Source organism: Mus musculus, chromosome 6 (genome assembly GCF_000001635.26).
Source record: "Mus musculus strain C57BL/6J chromosome 6, GRCm38.p6 C57BL/6J".
Lineage (NCBI taxonomy): Eukaryota > Metazoa > Chordata > Mammalia > Rodentia > Muridae > Mus > Mus musculus.
This window is the reverse complement of record NC_000072.6, coordinates 79,859,387-79,877,161: the sequence shown is the minus strand read 5'-3', so window position 1 is coordinate 79,877,161 and position 17,775 is coordinate 79,859,387.

The window sequence follows — 17,775 nt, the reverse complement described above, 5'->3', positions numbered from 1 at the left end:
TAGTCCCCACACTGTGGACTCTCCTAGATTGAGCATCCTAATAACAAAAGCATAAAATTATAAAAACCTGAAAAAGATCACTTCTGATTAGGAAGTAACTGAACGTATCCAGATAATCTCTCTTACTACTTCTTTTTAAAAAAAGATGTATGTACATATGTATGTGCCTATGTATGTGCATGTGTATGTATGTATGCATGTATGTATGTATGTGCATATGTATGTATGTATGTGCATATGTATGTATGTATGTATGTATGTATGTATGTGGCAGTTTGTCTGCATTTGCACACCAGAATAAGGCACTTGATTCCTTGGGACTACAGTTCCAGACAGTAGTGAGCCCCAATGTGGATGCTGAGAATTGAACTCAGGACCTCTGGAAAAACAGCCAGTGTGTTAACTGCTAAGCCATCTCTCTAGCCTCCTCTCTTAATGCTTCTATACAACATAATAACAACAATCCTAGATAGCACCCAAGAAAAGCGATGTTGAAACATGATAAGTACAAAGGAAGAAACAACTTCATTAATAGATTTATTATAACTCATGTAGAAAATAACTGAAAGGATAACCCCCAAATCTCCTAGAACTAATGAGCATATTTAGAGCACACAGTGAAGGTAACTTGCATAAAGTGCGCCAGTTCCTGTAAAGTTCCTCCTTCCTTTGAGAGTATGGTTATATATCTCTCGAAAAGAAATCTTTGACTTTCTACATGTTAGCAGGCAGAAATTCTAAACATGATCATATGGGGTCAGGGGGAAGGCTCATCAATCAAGACACTGTTCTGTTCTTGCAAAGGCCTTCAATTTGTTTTCCACTATCCATGGTGGGGGGTGGGGGGTGTCACTCATAATCACCTGTAACTCTAGCTCTATGGACTATAGCTCTCTCCTGGTGTTCACAGGTATTATTCTCATGATACATTCCCCATAGTCACAAATACACATGATTAAAACCAATCAACATGATTTGCAGCATGATATGTTCCAGACCTGTCTATGATCCATTAAGACTAAAGTTTAGCAAGAGCATGATACCAATTTCATTTGTGTGTTAACAAAGTTCCATGCTACAGCTAAGGACAGAACGAGTTTCTTTAATCCAGCAGAATTCATGGATGTCTCTGGCCATCGCATAACTCTGTGTGGAATTAGCAAGATATCCTCTCCCTGCTCTGTGGGTTCCCCCATGGTTAGGGAAAATATGGGCTGTGCATCAAAACTTTCAATAGTTAACACAGAAGGTAAAGATTAGGAAACTAATATATACGGGCAAAGCAAGGAGAAAGCCTAAACACAAAGATCTGAGAAATCTTGAGCATCCATCTGAGGTGACTGTCAAAGTCTTTCTCTGCAAAGGAATGGTACAAAGCAGCTGAGAAAAGGCAGGCAGTTGTCCAAGTTGTTCAAGATCCCAATAAAAATAAAACAAAGTGTTTTAATTTAATGTGATTATTTGTTCAGTTACACAATTTAAAAAAAATAATAGATAATAGAAAGCATTTAATGCTGGTTTAATTATTTATTATTCCAACATTTGAGAAAACATATAGAAGAGCAGCCACATTGTTAAAGATAATAAAATAGAGACAAACTATGTTAGTAAGACTTGGGAGGCTTGCAGAGTTTACTAGTAAATTAAATTATACCTATAAGAATTAATTAATTTTTATTAATATGTTTTTATTTCATAGATATTTCACTTTGTAGAAATACTAATCTATGAATAATACAGAAAAATTCAGTGGTTGCCTTGATAGCAATTAAAAATTCAGTAATATTTACCTTGGTCGTTCTATAAAAATATGGAAATAAATACAGTATATAAAATATTATGTTGGTGGTTTTTATTGCAAGAAGTGTCACTGATCCATTGATTGAGCAGAAAGTTTTTTAATCAAAAATTAATATAAATTTTGGATAAATGATTTAAAGGTATCTAAATTATACAATTAGAATCACTGTAACACATTATAAACGTGGATGGTTTTAGCCAGGCGGTGGTAATACACGCCTTTAATCCCAGCATTTGGGAGGAAGAGGCAGATGGACACTTTGCCCCTTCTTAGAATGGAGAACAAAACACCTATGGAAGGAGTTACAGAGACAAAGTTTGGAGCAGAGACAAAAGGATGGACCATCTAGAGACTGTCTATATGGATATAGAAAATGTGGTACATTTATACAATGGAGTAGTACTTAGCTTATTAAAAACAATGAATTTATGAAATTCGTAGGCAAATGGATGGATCTGGAGGATATCATCCTGAGTGAGGTAATCTAATCACAAAAGAACACACATGATATGCACTCACTGATAAGTGGATATTAGTCTCTATGTATACAGAAAGAATGTATTGGTAAACAACTATCTACTATAACATGGAAAGTGTAGATGATTAAGGGACTTTTCAATACATAAAAAATAGCAATAAAATACAAGAAAATTTTAGCAATATTTGCAACATGTATAATAGAACAAAGGTTGATATTATGAATTTTTATAAAGCATATACAAATTTATGGAGTATTAACTTGTAAAAAGAAAAAGAGTAAAATTTAATGCCAAATGCATGAGGGTACCTACAGAAGGCAGAAACATCATATCCCCAAGATTTTTATTTATAAGTGTTTATGAGCCACTCAATATGGGTACTGGGGACAGTTTCTCTTAACAGCTAAGCCAACACTACTCTTGTAATATCATTTTATTTCATTATGATATTCAGCTGTACTCCCAAACCATTTTCTAATATACAATAATAACTTGGTAATATTAACTGGTATCATATTGTATTTCATAAAATAATTAGAATCCAATTGATGGCAAAATTAGCACAGATGAATCTTTTCAAGTTTCCTTGCCACTGTTGGTATGTAGATATGTCTGTGTTTGTTTTGTGTGATAATGCACATTGGCACTCAGACACATGTGAGGTGGACAGAGACTGACATTTCTTCATAGTTCACCGCTTTATTTATTAGTGTGTGTGCTTGGGGGCAGACAAGATCTCTAAATGCAACTATAGTTCACCAATTATTTTTTCTTTCCTTTTTTCTTTTTTTTCCATTAGATATTTTCTTTATTTACATCTCAATCTTATCCCCTTTCCTACTTTCCCCCTGAAAATCCCCTATCCCCTCCCTCATCTCCCTGCTCCCCAACCCACCCACTCCCTCTTCCTGGCCCTGGCATTCCCGTATACTGGGGCATAGAATTGGCACAGGACCAAGGGCCTCTCTTCCCATTGATAATCAACTAGGCCATCCTCTGATACATATGCAGCTAGAGCCACGAGTCCCACCCTGTGTTTTCTTTGACTGGTGGTTTAGTACCAGGGAGCTCTGGAGGTACTGGTCAGTTCATATTGCTGTTCCTCCTATGGGGCTGCAAACTCCTTCAGCTCCTTGGGTACTTTCTCTAACTCCTTCATCGGGGACCCTGTGCTCAGTCCAATGGATGACTGTGAGCATTTGCCAGGCTCCTGATAAGGAGTCAACTATATCCGGCTCCTGTCAGCAAGCACTTGTTGGCATCTGTAATAGTGTCTGGGTTTGGTGGTTGTTTCTGGGATGGATCCTGAGGTGGGGCAGTCTCTGGATGGTCATGCCTTCAGTCTCTGCTACAAACTTTGTCTCTGTAACTCCTTCCATGTGTATTTTGGTCCCCATTCTAAGAAGGAACAAAGTATCCACATTTTTGTCTTCCTTCTTGTGTTTCATGTGGTTTGTGAATTGTATCTTGGGTATTCTGAGCTTGAGGGCTTCTGGACTAATATCCACTTCTCAGTGAGAGCATATCATGTGTGTTCCTTTGTGATTAGGTTACCTCACTCAGGATGATATCCTCCAGATCCATCCATTTGCCTACGAATTTCATAAATTCATTGTTTTTAATAAGCTAAGTAGTACTCCATTGTATAAATGTACCACATTTTCTATATCCATTCCTCTGTTGAGGGACATCTGGGTTCTTTCCAGCTTCTGGCTATCATAAATAAGGTTGCTATGAACATAGTAAAGCACATGTCCTTACTACAAGTAGGAACTTCTTCTGGGTATAAGCCCAGGAGTGGTTTTGCTGGATCTTCCAGCAGTACTATTTACTTTGCTTGGCTAATGGATTTCAGATTGACTACTGTCACTGGTCCTTCGTGCTCCAGCTCTGTTGTTATTACTTTTCCAACAGTAAAAGTAACATTTATTTGCCTGTTGTAATTGTCCTCTTGAATATAAGCTCATTCTTTCTAGCACTTTCTGAATCCTCGATGCCTGGTTCTACTCAGCTGTTCTGGTTTAAATTCTTCTCTTAACTGATTGATTCAAATTGGCTTCTCTCAACTTCTGCTTACCTACACTGAATTGCATGAACTTGACTCGACAGCACTGATTGTCAACTCACTGACTCACCTGAACTGACTGCCTAAAAACCAGAAATCTGCATAGTTCTGTTTTCTGAGTGGTTGGTTTAAAGTCATGTACTACCATGTCTGGACATAAGCCTTTCTTTATCTGAAACTTGTTCTGAACCAGGCTGGCTTTGAACTCAGAGGTCGACTTGCCTCTGTCTCCTGGGATGAAAGGCTTGTCTGTATTCCAGCTGGATCATTCGGATCTAGAAGAAGAAACTTAGTATAGCGAGATATAAGGTACAATATGTAAAACATATGAAACTGAAGAAGAACGAAGACCAAAGTGTGGACACTTTGCTCATTCTTAGAATTGGAAACAATCACCCATGGAAGGAGTTACAGAGACAAAGTTTGGAGCTGAGACTAAAGGATGGTCCATCTAGAGACTGCCATATCCAGGGATCCATCCCATAATTAGCCTCCAAGCTATGACACCATTGCATACACTAGCAAGCCTTTGTTGCAAGGACGGTGATATAGCTGTCCCTTGTGAGACTAGGCCGAGGCCTAGCAAACACAGAAGTGGATGCTCACAGGGCCCCCAATGGAGGAGCTAGAGAAAGTATCCAAGGAGCTAAAGAGATCTGCAACCCTATTGGAGGAACAACATTATGAACTAACCAATACCCCAGAGCTCTTGACTCTAGCTGCATATGTATCAAAAGATGACCTAGTAGGCCATCACTGGAAAGAGAGGCCCATTGGTCATGCAAACTTTATATGCCCCAGTACAGGGGAACGCCAGGGCCAAAAAATGGGAATTGGTGGGTAGGGGAGTGGAGGGGGGGATGGGGTGGGGGACTTTTGGGATAGCATTGGAAATGTAATTGAAGAAAATACGTAATAAAAAAAAGAAAAAAAAAGATCTTTGGATATGATCCCTTGCCAGAGAAGCTATGTTAAGGGATTAAAATTGCTCTACATACATTGATCAATGCTGGTGATTGAATTTATGTCCTCATACTTGCATGGTAAGTACTGTATCAACTGAGGCTTCTCAAGCCTTTAAAGATCTTCATCAATGACTTTCTAATATAAAATTAAATTAGGGGTGTTAGGGGTGTTAGAGTTCTCTCTGGGGCAGGGAAGGCAATAAGGAGTATGTTTGAAATACATTCAGAAAGTGATACCTAGCTTTACAATCAGTATACTGATTACTTCTGATATAGGAAATGGCCACATTAATTTAACTGACATTTCTATTCTGTACTTATTATATTAACTTTAAAAAGAAAGTATATAAACCCAAAGCATGTCACTAACGTTTCTATTTCTTAAATTGCCTATTTTATGTATTTGATTTACTGTGGCATTTAAGTTATTGAAAACTCTGGCATTGACTCCATTTTCAGTCCCTCACAATTGTGACAATTAACCCAGTTGACCCACCTTGTGGAATGTTTGGTTCAGCCTTAACCTTGGGCTCTGAACAGTTTTTCAGCATGACAGTTGCACGCTTCATGTTTGAAAAAGCTGCATTTTATTTCTTTGCAATGAGAATTTACAAGTAATTATATACAACATGGTAACATTATAATTTAATGAGAAGGCTCACTAATGCAGGATATATGAGAATTAGGATTAGAAAAGTAGTAATCAAGCCAGTCTACAGATAAAAGCCACAGTTGGTGCTAAAAATCACACTGTATTTTGTTGAATAGTAGAATTTCTTTGCTCTTGGCAAAGCTACACATTCTTTTTTTCTGGAGACTCTTCCTATACAGTAAGATACACCATTGCATATACTAGCAAGATTTTATCGAAAGGACCCAGATGTAGCTGTCTCTTGTGAGACTATGCCGGGGCCTAGCAAACACAGAAGTGGATGCTCACAGTCAGCTAATGGATGGATCACAGGGCTCCCAATGGAGGAGCTAGAGAAAGAACCCAAGGAGCTAAAGGGATCTGCAACCCTATAGGTGGATCAACATTATGAACTAACCAGTACCCCGGAGCTCTTGACTCTAGCTGCATATGTATCAAAAGATGGCCTAGTCAGCCATCACTGGAAAGAGAGGCCCATTGGACACGCAAACTTTATATGCCCCAGTACAGGGGAACGCCAGGGCCAAAAAGGGGGAGTGGGTGGGTAGGGGAGTGGGGGTGGGTGGGTATGGGGGACTTTTGGTATAGCATTGGAAATGTAAATGAGCTAAATACCTAATAAAAAATGGAAAAAAAAGATATGTCATCAGAATATTTATCCATTATCCATAGGGAGATACTGTTTTTCTCCCCAAATCCTACTCTACTAATTTTAACTCATTCCCTTTTTTCTAATGCTTAACATTTTAAATTATGATCATTATAATAGATTTGGGTTTTATTTTCACCATATTGATGATTCTGTAATGGGTGGATCCTCATTCTTGACACTGGAAGGGTTGAGTAGCACAATGATGCATCTATGTATCACTTTGCATATGTACATATGTAAAGGAAAGATGCAATATATGTAACTGATTACCTTAAATGATCCTAATATGCTTGCAGTGCTAATCAATGTGTACACATCATTAAACTGGCATCTGAGCTTCAATATATATATATATATATATATATATATATATATATATATATATATATACACATACATACATATACATATGTGTGTAAGTATATATATTTATTTAACATATATATGTATATATTTAACATGTATATACTGCTAGGTAAATATATGTTTTAGCTATATAAGGGGTAAGTGATAGGTGATTTGTAGATAGATAATAGATAATAGATAGATAGTTAATGTGGTGCATGTGTGTGTTGTGTATGTTTGTGTGTGTGTGTGTGTGTGTGTGTGTGTGTGTGTGTGTGTATGCATGCAACCATTACATTCCACAGCATAAATGTGATGCTCAGAGATGACTTTCAGGAGTTACTTCTTCCCTTCCACTATATGGGTGATGGAGACTGATCTCAAAACGTGAGACTTAAAGGCAAGTGTCTTTATCCAAGGAGGCACTCCACTGATCTTTAAAAGCTATGTTGAATTTCCTTCTGGTTTTGGAACAGGATCTCATATTTTAACCTAGGTCACCCTGAAATATAGACCACAACCTAAGTTGACCTCAAAGTCATAGCAAGTCTTCTGCCTCAGTCTGTTGAATTTTCAGATTACAGGCATATGCAACTATGTTGTCTCTAAATATCATATTCTTTCTGTGTTTGTGAATATTATTCATGTGTTTACTCATGTGAACATTGGTACATATGAATAACAATAGGTAAGGGCCAGAGAAGGATATAAATTATCCTATATTGCCTCTGCCTTGTTCTTTTGAGACAGGGACTCTTATTAAACCTGGAGCTCACTAACTTTTGGCTAGGCTTGCAACCAGCAACCCCCAGTGATCTTCCTATCGTCACCGTGTCCTTCTCAGTAGCAGAGTAAAGGCAGCCATTCTCACTCCAGTATTCTTAAGCAAGGATCCTGGTTACCTGAATGTAGCCCTTCATACTTGCGCAGCAAGGGAATATGAAATCATCTCCCTAGCCTCCTGCATATTTTCTTAAGGAGGAACATTAAAGTAATGTTATATTTGCAGCCTTAAAATGCTTCATTCCTACTGCCCAAAATTTCTATTATTCTCTCTCATACACAGAATTGTGGTGATGCCTACCCACTCCTTTTGCCATTATATGGGCAGTGGGACCCACCTCTTTTGCAACTCTGGGCAGAGGCAAACCACTCCTAAAAAAAAATCTCATTATACCATAACATGTTAGGTGAGACTGGAATAATATTGAAGTCATAAATGGAAGATTAAGAGACTAAGGCAGTTATCATGAGCAGGAGGGCATTAGAAATATAAAAGAAGATATTTGAGTCTAAGATCTAGCAAAAAAAAATGACTGGATGATTTTGTAAAACTTGGAGGATTACATATCCATAAATAAGAATGGATCTTGATCTACTTGAGTTTTGTAGAGCTAGCATGAGTGAAATTTGATGGCTTTTCAAATACATTTCTGGTTATTCAATATTTCTAGCTGAATAATGTGGTTTTTACTGTAGAACTCATTTGAAAAGAATCCTATCACTTTTAGATATTCGAATGAATTATTGTTCTGTCAGCTGGGAGACTCACAAATTGTCTTTTATAAACTCTTCAATTCAGAGAAGTAACATCAAGTCAGGCTTGCATGTTTTCTCAATCCTGATATAAGACTGGAAATATGTAAGTATTATTAAATAATAACTGTGTAATTCAGTATTTTTCAGTATTTAATTTTATAAACTATTAATTTGTAAAGTATTAGACTAGAGAAGATGGCCATCTTTCACAAGGAATGAAGCTCATTTTTCTGCCATGCCTAGTTTTAACTTGATTTATTGTTTCATTATTTTTCTGTTGCCAAGCATATCTCTGTTATTGAAAATAAAAGAGATAAACTCTCCCAAAAATTTAGGACAGCTTTTTTTCCTATCCCTCTCAGAAACTGGATGTTATTTCTCATTTAGAAATTTTGATGGACTTTGTTTTGAGCTCACAGAGAGAATGGAACTCTAAACAATTTGTAATACATCGAAGAAACTATACATCTACCACCTTCCCCTACCCAGTGGGACAAAAAGGCATTATGTATGCTTAGCACATATAAGACATTCCATTATGTTTTTTTTTCTATCTGTAAGGAACCATAATCTAGAATTTGAAGTACATTTTAAAAATAAGCTTCTCAAATGATCCTTGATAAAAATACAAACTTTTAAATTATTCTTTAGAAAAAAATAGTCAAAGTTAAAAAAAATTCTCTACACAAAATATATGAAATTTAGAGCTGTTTTTCCAGTAAAATAAATATATATAACATTATCACAAATACCATACCATATATATGTATATCTATATGCCTATACATACACATATGGATATTTGTAGGTAGAGATGTATGAATATATGGATGGACTTATGAGTGGACAGATGGGTGGGTGGATAGATTGACATAACTCTAGTTACTTTCAGTTGCTGTGACAAAACACTATCCAAAATCAAGTTGGGGAAGAATACATTTTATTCGTCTTACACTTCTACATCAGAGCCCATCATTGAGGATAGGGAAGTCAGGAAATGAAGCAGATACTATGGAAAAATGCTGCTTGTTGCTTGCTTGCTTCCAGGTGTATCTTCAACTTTCTTTTTTAGAAGGTAGGTCCTAGAGATAGCACCATCCACAGTGGGCTAGGCCCTCAAACATCTGTCATCTATCAGAAAATACCCCACAGTTGTACCCACAGGCCCATAAGACAGAGGCAGTTCCTCAACTATGATATTCTCTTTCTATTTGTACAAAGTTGACAATTGAAGCTGATGACAACAGAAAATCCATAGCACATTATTTTTCATTTTCCTATCCTCAGTTTTGAAGATCCGTGTTAAACATTTGTTCAGTTGCGAACAGCAGTGTAATGAACATTATCAAATGTGGCCTGAAGTGAGCAGGCAGAAAGCAGAGTGGTACCCAGTTCAAAGGGCATGGGTGGGAACCAGGACCTGCAGAGAGCATACCTCTCCTCAAGGGCACTGCCTCCAAAATATCTAATAACAGAACAAATGCAAGAAACTGTTTTCCTGGTAATTATATACCATAGGCAGCATCTCCTGCCATGCTGCCTTTCTTAGAGTTACAGCCTTACACTATATGCCCTCACTTCAAATTGGCTTCAAGATATCTGCCATTCTTTGTCTTTGAATCTATCCCAATTAAGTCAAGATCTGGATAAAATGTTTATGGCCTCTCAAACTATTTCTGTGGGCAGATCAAGTGAAACATTCTTACTACAAAGCGCCAATAAAACGGCCTGGCCTTTGTTTTGGTTGGATGTTTTAAATAACTCATGATTTCTACCACATTGTGGACTTGCTTTTCTGTAGTAGCACTTTCCGTTTAAATATTGATTTATATTTTGATTATGTTTGTGCATGTGTGTCTGTTTGTGGGGGCATGTACCTGGGGAAGGGCAAGAAAGAGGGCATCTGATCCCCTGATCTGGAGTTACAGTCAGTCCTGTGCCTCTGAAGTGGCTGCAGGAGCCAAACAGCCTTTCTGTGCTGGAGCAGACTGTAGTCTTAGTGACTAAGCCATGCCTTCAGATCCTCTGTACTGACTCTTAAATGGTAAAACTAATTTTTATCTATATGACTTTGATGGAAATAATATTTTCGATGTATTGAAAAAATAGCTACTGATGAATTTGGAAAAACATATTCCTATTAACTGATATGTATGTACCATATGACTTAATGACAGATGGCTTATTTTCTTTTCCTGAAGGAACATGATGTAGTCCCTGTAAGGAAAAATACAAGCCCAGACATACGTCTTGTTGGAAAAAAGCACTATAGGGCAAATAAAATCGGATCTTCATTCTGCATTCAAATAATGTATTAGGAATACTAGTACAATGCATACTTACAGTTTTACCAGAGGATTCATTAAAAGTGGTTGTTGTCTTATATATCATATGAGGTAATAGTTTCTTGCAATTTTATATTGATAGAAAGTGCACATGAGTGATTGACATAAATAATAGCCAGTTAAAAAGGATGTTTTCCATGCTAACTTGTTCTTTTATTTTTTTCTACAAGAAGCATTAACTACAAAGAATATATTGAGTGTTTATTATTATAGTGCTTCAGAAATTTTAAAGGAGTGGGCATGCTTTATCTTTAGAGTCTTATTCATTTCTTTCTATTCCTATAATAAAACACCATAACCAAAAATAACAGTGGGAAATTATTTCTTCCATCTTCCAGGTCACAGTTCATCACCAAAGGAAGACAGGCAGGTATTTCAAGAAGGACTAAGGAGCAGAAATCATGAAGAATCATTGTTTGCTGCCTCCTTTCAAGCCCAGGCTTAGCTAGCTTCCTCATGCATTTCAAGGCCACCTACCTAAGGACTGGTGCCACCACATAGTAGGCCAGGTCCTCCTACAATAATGAACAAACAAGAGCAGTTCCTGCCCTGAGGCACAGGCTGGCCTCTCAGGAGACTCTGGGCTACATAAAACTTACTATTAAAATTAACCAGCACATGGAGCATCTACTGAAAGAGCAGATCCTGTTTCAATAGCTCTGGTTTGCTATTGAAGAGTCAATTTTCCACTAAGTAGGTGAGGCTTTCTTTACCCCTAGGCTCTATTTTTGCCTAACAATGAATTATTGGACAAAGTATTTGCAAGTCAAAAAACCTTAGCTTGCCTTTTCAGGATTATCAAAATGTGGATGTCAGAGACACACAGGACATCTTAAGACCTGCAAAAATAACAGCATTGAAATGCAGTATTTTTTCTGTATGCTTTTTGAATCTTCATTGATAGAATTGCCTGACACTCAGAAAGTGTAGTGTCTATTATATCTATATATCTACATAAAATCTGCAGCTTCCCTGACTCCCAGCAGGTGTGTTCTCATTAGCATCTGTGATTTAAAAAGTCTGACTTTCTCTCAGCAAGATGCACTTTTATTAATATACATTATATTATATGTCCCTCATTTTACAGTGTTATAACCTGGAGCTGAATCAAGAGCTCCTGCTGTAGGACCTACTTAGTTCATAAACATGGACCAACAGGGCTGTGTATTATACTGTTGTCTTCTGCATAATTATAGGAGGGTAAAAAATTATTTAAGAATAAGTGAAAATGATAGCTTAAAGGGAATGTTAGAAGAAATAAGAGTTATGGAAGTAACATATTTGCCAGCTGTGAATACAAATTTTCATAGTTTCAGAGGAATAAACATATAGATATAAAACTGTAATTTTCAGGATATAATTTTGAAATCTTGTTTTCTTTGTACTTGTGACTTGAATTAGAAATAACCCCAGCACCGTCTTATGTGTTTGAACTCTTAGTATCTAGTTGATGGTGCTAGTGATGGTGGTCATGGAAACTAGGTAGTAGAGATGACTGGAGGAAGCTTGTCATTGGGGGGAGGCTGATGACAGTTGATAGTCTGTCTGGTACTGATACCTGAGTTCCTTCTTGTGTCATATGTATAAATATAATGCGATCTCTCTGATTTCTGCTCCTACTGCTCTACTATGCCTTGTCAATCATTATGAAATCCCATGTGGAAATATAAACCAAAATAAACCCTTTCTTCCATAAGTTACTACACATCAGTTTTGTTTTGTTTTGTTTTGTTTTGTTTTGTTTTGTTTTAATCACAGCACCAGAAAGGCAACTAATATATCAATGGATTGTGATGGTAAATAATCAAAAAAAATTCTGTATGAAAATAAAATAAATTAATAATAAAATGAAAGGAAATAAGGAAGAATATTCCTGGCAACCCCACCCTTTGCAGAGGGACTGTTGGAATTGATGGTGGCCTAGGGATCATTACTTTCTTCTGGGGGTGTTGTTCTGGTCCATTGTCTACCCTCCATTGGGTAACTCTCCACTGATGCCAAATAGACTGGGTTAGTTTGAATGAGGGCTTATTAATAACAAACAAAACAAAACAACATCTGCTTATCTCAAGTGCTCCCTGCCCTCAATATATCTGATTGGAGCCTGTCCTTCCTGTAATTCCAGTTGAGTCAGAAATTCTCAGAGGGGGTTGGGGGGGGGGCAACCGCTTCTCTCTTCTCTTTACTGCCTTACTTGGTTTGTCATCCACCTTCCTACTCAAGCACCAGCCCTCATCTGACCTATGTTTTAACCTCATGCCTTGTTCTGGAAGATATTAACAGCTTTCATCACTTCCTTAGGCAGCCAGAGCACTCTTTCTCTCTCCCATTCTTAAGACTTTTGTAATATTGCTAATGTGCATGATGTAGGCAGGCCCTCTCTTTTTGTCCTCGAGTTCCATATACTTCTTTGTATTTTTGTAAAAAATGTGAAAGTTCTATTTTTTTAAAATACTTTCTAAGAATTCTTTCACCTGCCTTTTTGGACAAATAATATGAACTCCTCACACTGAGAGTTATTTTTAAAAGACTTTATTCGACTCAAGTTGCTTTATTATAGGTTTTCGAGTAAATAAATTCTGAAAACAACCACCCAGTTCTTTATGAGTTGAGAAAAGAATTCCCCACCTAAGCATACATTTCAATTAATATTAATTTTTGCCTCAGGGCTCCTTTTCTTAAAATGAATTCAACATCATGAAATGGATCATTTCTACACAAAACTGTCTCCACAATAGATTTAGATATATGGTCTTAGAAGCAGAGTCTTTTTTTATTTGTTGCTGTAAACCAACATAAAATATACTTCTGTGAGTCTTGTAAAAAATATCAAGGACTAAAAGAGATTTGCTTACATTCATGACTAAAGTTTAACTACTATTACCCGTTACTGGAAAGACCTTTCTCCAAAGCACTATAACAATTTGTTGAAAATCAACTGGCTGTGAATACATGCATTCACTTCCAGTTTGTTGTCTGTCTATATATTTGTGTGATTCCAACATCATGGTATTTTAAGAATTATATCAATTAAGTGCATTTGAACTTACTGGATTACTTTCTTTTTGTTTCTTTTTGAAGATTTATTTGGTTGTTTGACTATTCTGTTGTATGGTTTTATGGTCATTTGCACAATTTATAATTTCAACTAAACCATTTGAATTACTTATGAACATATTTTATTTATGATATATATCTCCATTCACAGCTATATTAAATACTTAATACATCATTCATTCATATGAGGTTCTCAAAGGAAATGTTTCTTTTGTGAATGTTATTTGTGTGTGTGTGTGTGTGCGTGTTGTGTGCATGTGTGTGTGTGTGTGTGTGTGTATGTGTGTGAGTGTGTGTATTCACACACACCTGCAGGTATTTTTAGAGGTCAGATTATGGCACTTCATCCCTGGTAGCTATAGATTCACACAGTTGTAAACCACACAGAGATGCTAAAAACCAGCTTTGATACTCAGAATGATCAGGGAGGATTCTTAATATTAAAGCATTCTTCCTAGCTAAAAAGCCAGTGTTGCCTTCAAAGTCACCCATGGGTCAATATGCTCTATTGTTCTTGGAGATAGGAAAGGGGAAATGTTTTAGTGTGTGTGCTACTTTATACCACACAAAATGTCTTCAAGAATGCATTTGATCTAAATCAAACCTTTACTTAATTACACCAACTGTTCTATTAAGAATGCCCTTTTCTCATAACTTGAACTCGATATAAGTGGGGATCATAAAGATGGATAAAAACCTAGCCCTGGAGCAAAATTGCTGCTAATTCTCAAGAAATTGCATTTTGTCTTCAAGCTTTTGTCAATATCCCCAAGTAATTATTTTCTACCAGATAATGAACCAATCAAGCAATATAGATAAAATAAATGTCTTTTCCTGTTTACTGAGACCTTAGCTTTCAGATGGCTGAGAGTTACTGTTGATAAAGATACATTAAAAATAAAATCTGATGAGAGAAGCAAAACTCAGTATATACAAGCCCAAAAGGGCAAGTGATACCTAAGCTTGTAATCCAAACACTTGGAAGGCTGAGGCAGGAAAAGCATGACTTCCAGGCCAGCCTGGGTTATATGAGACAAATTTACCCAATATATTGCAAAATAGAGCAAGCAAATCAAACATTAATCAAGCAACCAAAATAAAAGGGTCAATGCTTGGAAACTCTAAATTTCACTGCTTAAAATTGTCCCAATTTTGTTATCAATGTAAAAACCATAAACAAAAAATGACAAACAAACAAACAAAAAACCCTAAAAACATTGAATGTGTTTTTGAGAATGATGCTGCCCAACGACAAATTATTTTTGAGAATATTTTTTGATGATTGAATCTTTAAAATAAACACAAAGAGGTCTCAAAAACTGGTATATTTTTGGTTGTGAACCTAGCCTTTAAAAGCTGAGCCATCTCAATGTAAATAGAGAAAATATTTGACAAAACCCTAGTATATTATAAGCTGTAAAAAATGGCCCCAAAAGGACACTTCTTTCAATTCCCATTTAGAAAGTCCCTACACAATAAGATGTAGAGAATCAATATGTACTAGTTGAGATATAATGAATAAAATCATAAAGTTCTACTAGATATGTGCACTATCCATGACAGATATACATGCTGTGATGTTTTGAAGGAGAATCTATCATAAAAGCTACAAGCTCATGTATTTGAATATTTGAAAATGTTATGAAATGTAGAGAAAATGGAGATTGTTGTACATCATTAGGATGGCCTTGGGAGTTTATAGATGCACCCATTTCAAGTTAATTTTATATTTTCTGTTGAAGATGATGTGATCTCTTACTTTTGTTTCTGGCTGCCTCCTGCCTGCTGCTATGGTGAACTATTCCTCTAGAACCATTAGCCAAAACTTATCTCATGATATCATACCTTGCTTTTGATCATAGTGTTTAATCACACCAACAAAAGGACACTGATACATATGTTAAGCAATAAACTTACTCTATAGATTGCATGGTATACCTAGATATATTTTTGTTAAAAGACATTATTTCATTCACTGGTAACAACTCATATAAATATGATCTATAATTATTTTGCTTTTATACAGACATGGTATTCTAGACAGATGTTTAATTCGTGGACATCTTTAATAGAATTCATATGTGGAGCTGAGAAATAAAAATATGTAACTAGGAAATTCAGGGCACTGGTCTGTAATTACTGCATGAAGCTATGTAATGATTTTCTTTGGAGGGGGTCTTGGTATAATTCGCATATGAGAACAACGTATGTAGATATATTTAGCTAGACAGAAGGGCTGTCTGTGGGAATTCTCACTTTATATAGACATAGATGCTCATCAAGATAATTTATACACAGAAATACAGTGTGTGTTATTTCCTTTTGAACAGAATGTTACTCTATGACAAATTTGTTGATAATAACATACAAATACATAATCTACAATCTTCATCCAGTACATAAAGTAAGAACTCAAGTTCAGGGTATATAGCAGATACCTTGAGATATATCAGATTTCAGAGCAGTTGGTTGAGAATAGTAAGGACTGAACAACAATTACAGTTTTTTTCATGTTGCTCCAAAGTCCTGCTTGTGACCCATGGAGTAAATAAAATAAACTCTCCAAACCATTAAAATAGGATGCAAATGTTTACTTAGTCTACTTAGCCTGACTCCGACATTTATATACCAGAAACTCACTCTGAGATCATATCTGAATATTTATCACTTTCATTGAAAATGCTTTTTTTCTCTTTATCTCTGTTTTTTGCATTTTTGACAAATGATATTTTATATATACATATATATCTACACACACACACAACCTGAGTATTTGTGAGTGTGTGTGTGTGCATGTGTGTGTGTGTGTGTGTGTGTGTGTGTGTGTGTGTGTGGAGAGAGAGAGAGAGAGAGAGAGAGAGAGAGAGAGAGAGAGAGAGAGAGAGAGAGAGAAAGAGAAAGAGAAAGAGAGAGAGAGATTTGTATTCCTTTGTTTGGAAAAGCATTACTCATAACAGCTAAATTGTGTTAGCAACGTACACTTCCCCATATGAATAAATGGAGAAGAAAGGGGTATATATGCATATAATAAAATATTCTTCAATTAAAAAGTGAATTTTTTTCATTTATTAAACATCAAGAATGGTTGAGGCTATAAAACTAACTGAATTTAATCATAGGAGATAAACAGTATATAATTCTGTTTATATGAAAAACTTAAATTCTACTTTGGTATAAATTTTAACTGCAAAATATTTTAAAAGATTAATATTTAATTCGTGCTTCTACTAAATGAAGTAATTCATTACAACTCACTAACAATCATAAGAGAGGCTATGGTGGGACCCAAAATTAGTGCAGGTTAGAAGGTTTATTAAATGGATTTTTAAAATCTGGAAAACAATGTTTGTCAAGAATTTTAATTATCTCATTGATACACAAATACTTTTAACCCATGGGTAATCCCTCTAGAGTACTTCAAAGTTCATTAACTTTTACTGAAAACATAGTAAGATTTTATTGTCATTTTAACTTCTGAGGCAAGTGTCTCATCCTCTGCTACATGTTACATATTGTTTTATTGCTGAAGCACCTACAAATAAGATTAGGTGGTATATTGATTTCTTGCTGTACTTACTGAAATTGTAAATTAAGCCCCAGTGATATATCTTACAGAGGAATGTTCCCAAAAAACTGGGCTTTGATTTTTGAAGCAGAGTGTATAGTGGATTACCCAGTTTAAGAATCTGACATGAAGAAATAACCTTAATGCAATCTATGGGCTATGCATGACTGTGGTGGATTGAGTTACATGTATCCATTGTAGAATGTGTATCACTCTGCAAACTGAGGCTGATAATGAGGAGCCTCTTTTGAGAGTTAGGATGCATATGAGAGTTCTAAGTGACATCTTGTAATTAATACTTTTTCTCATA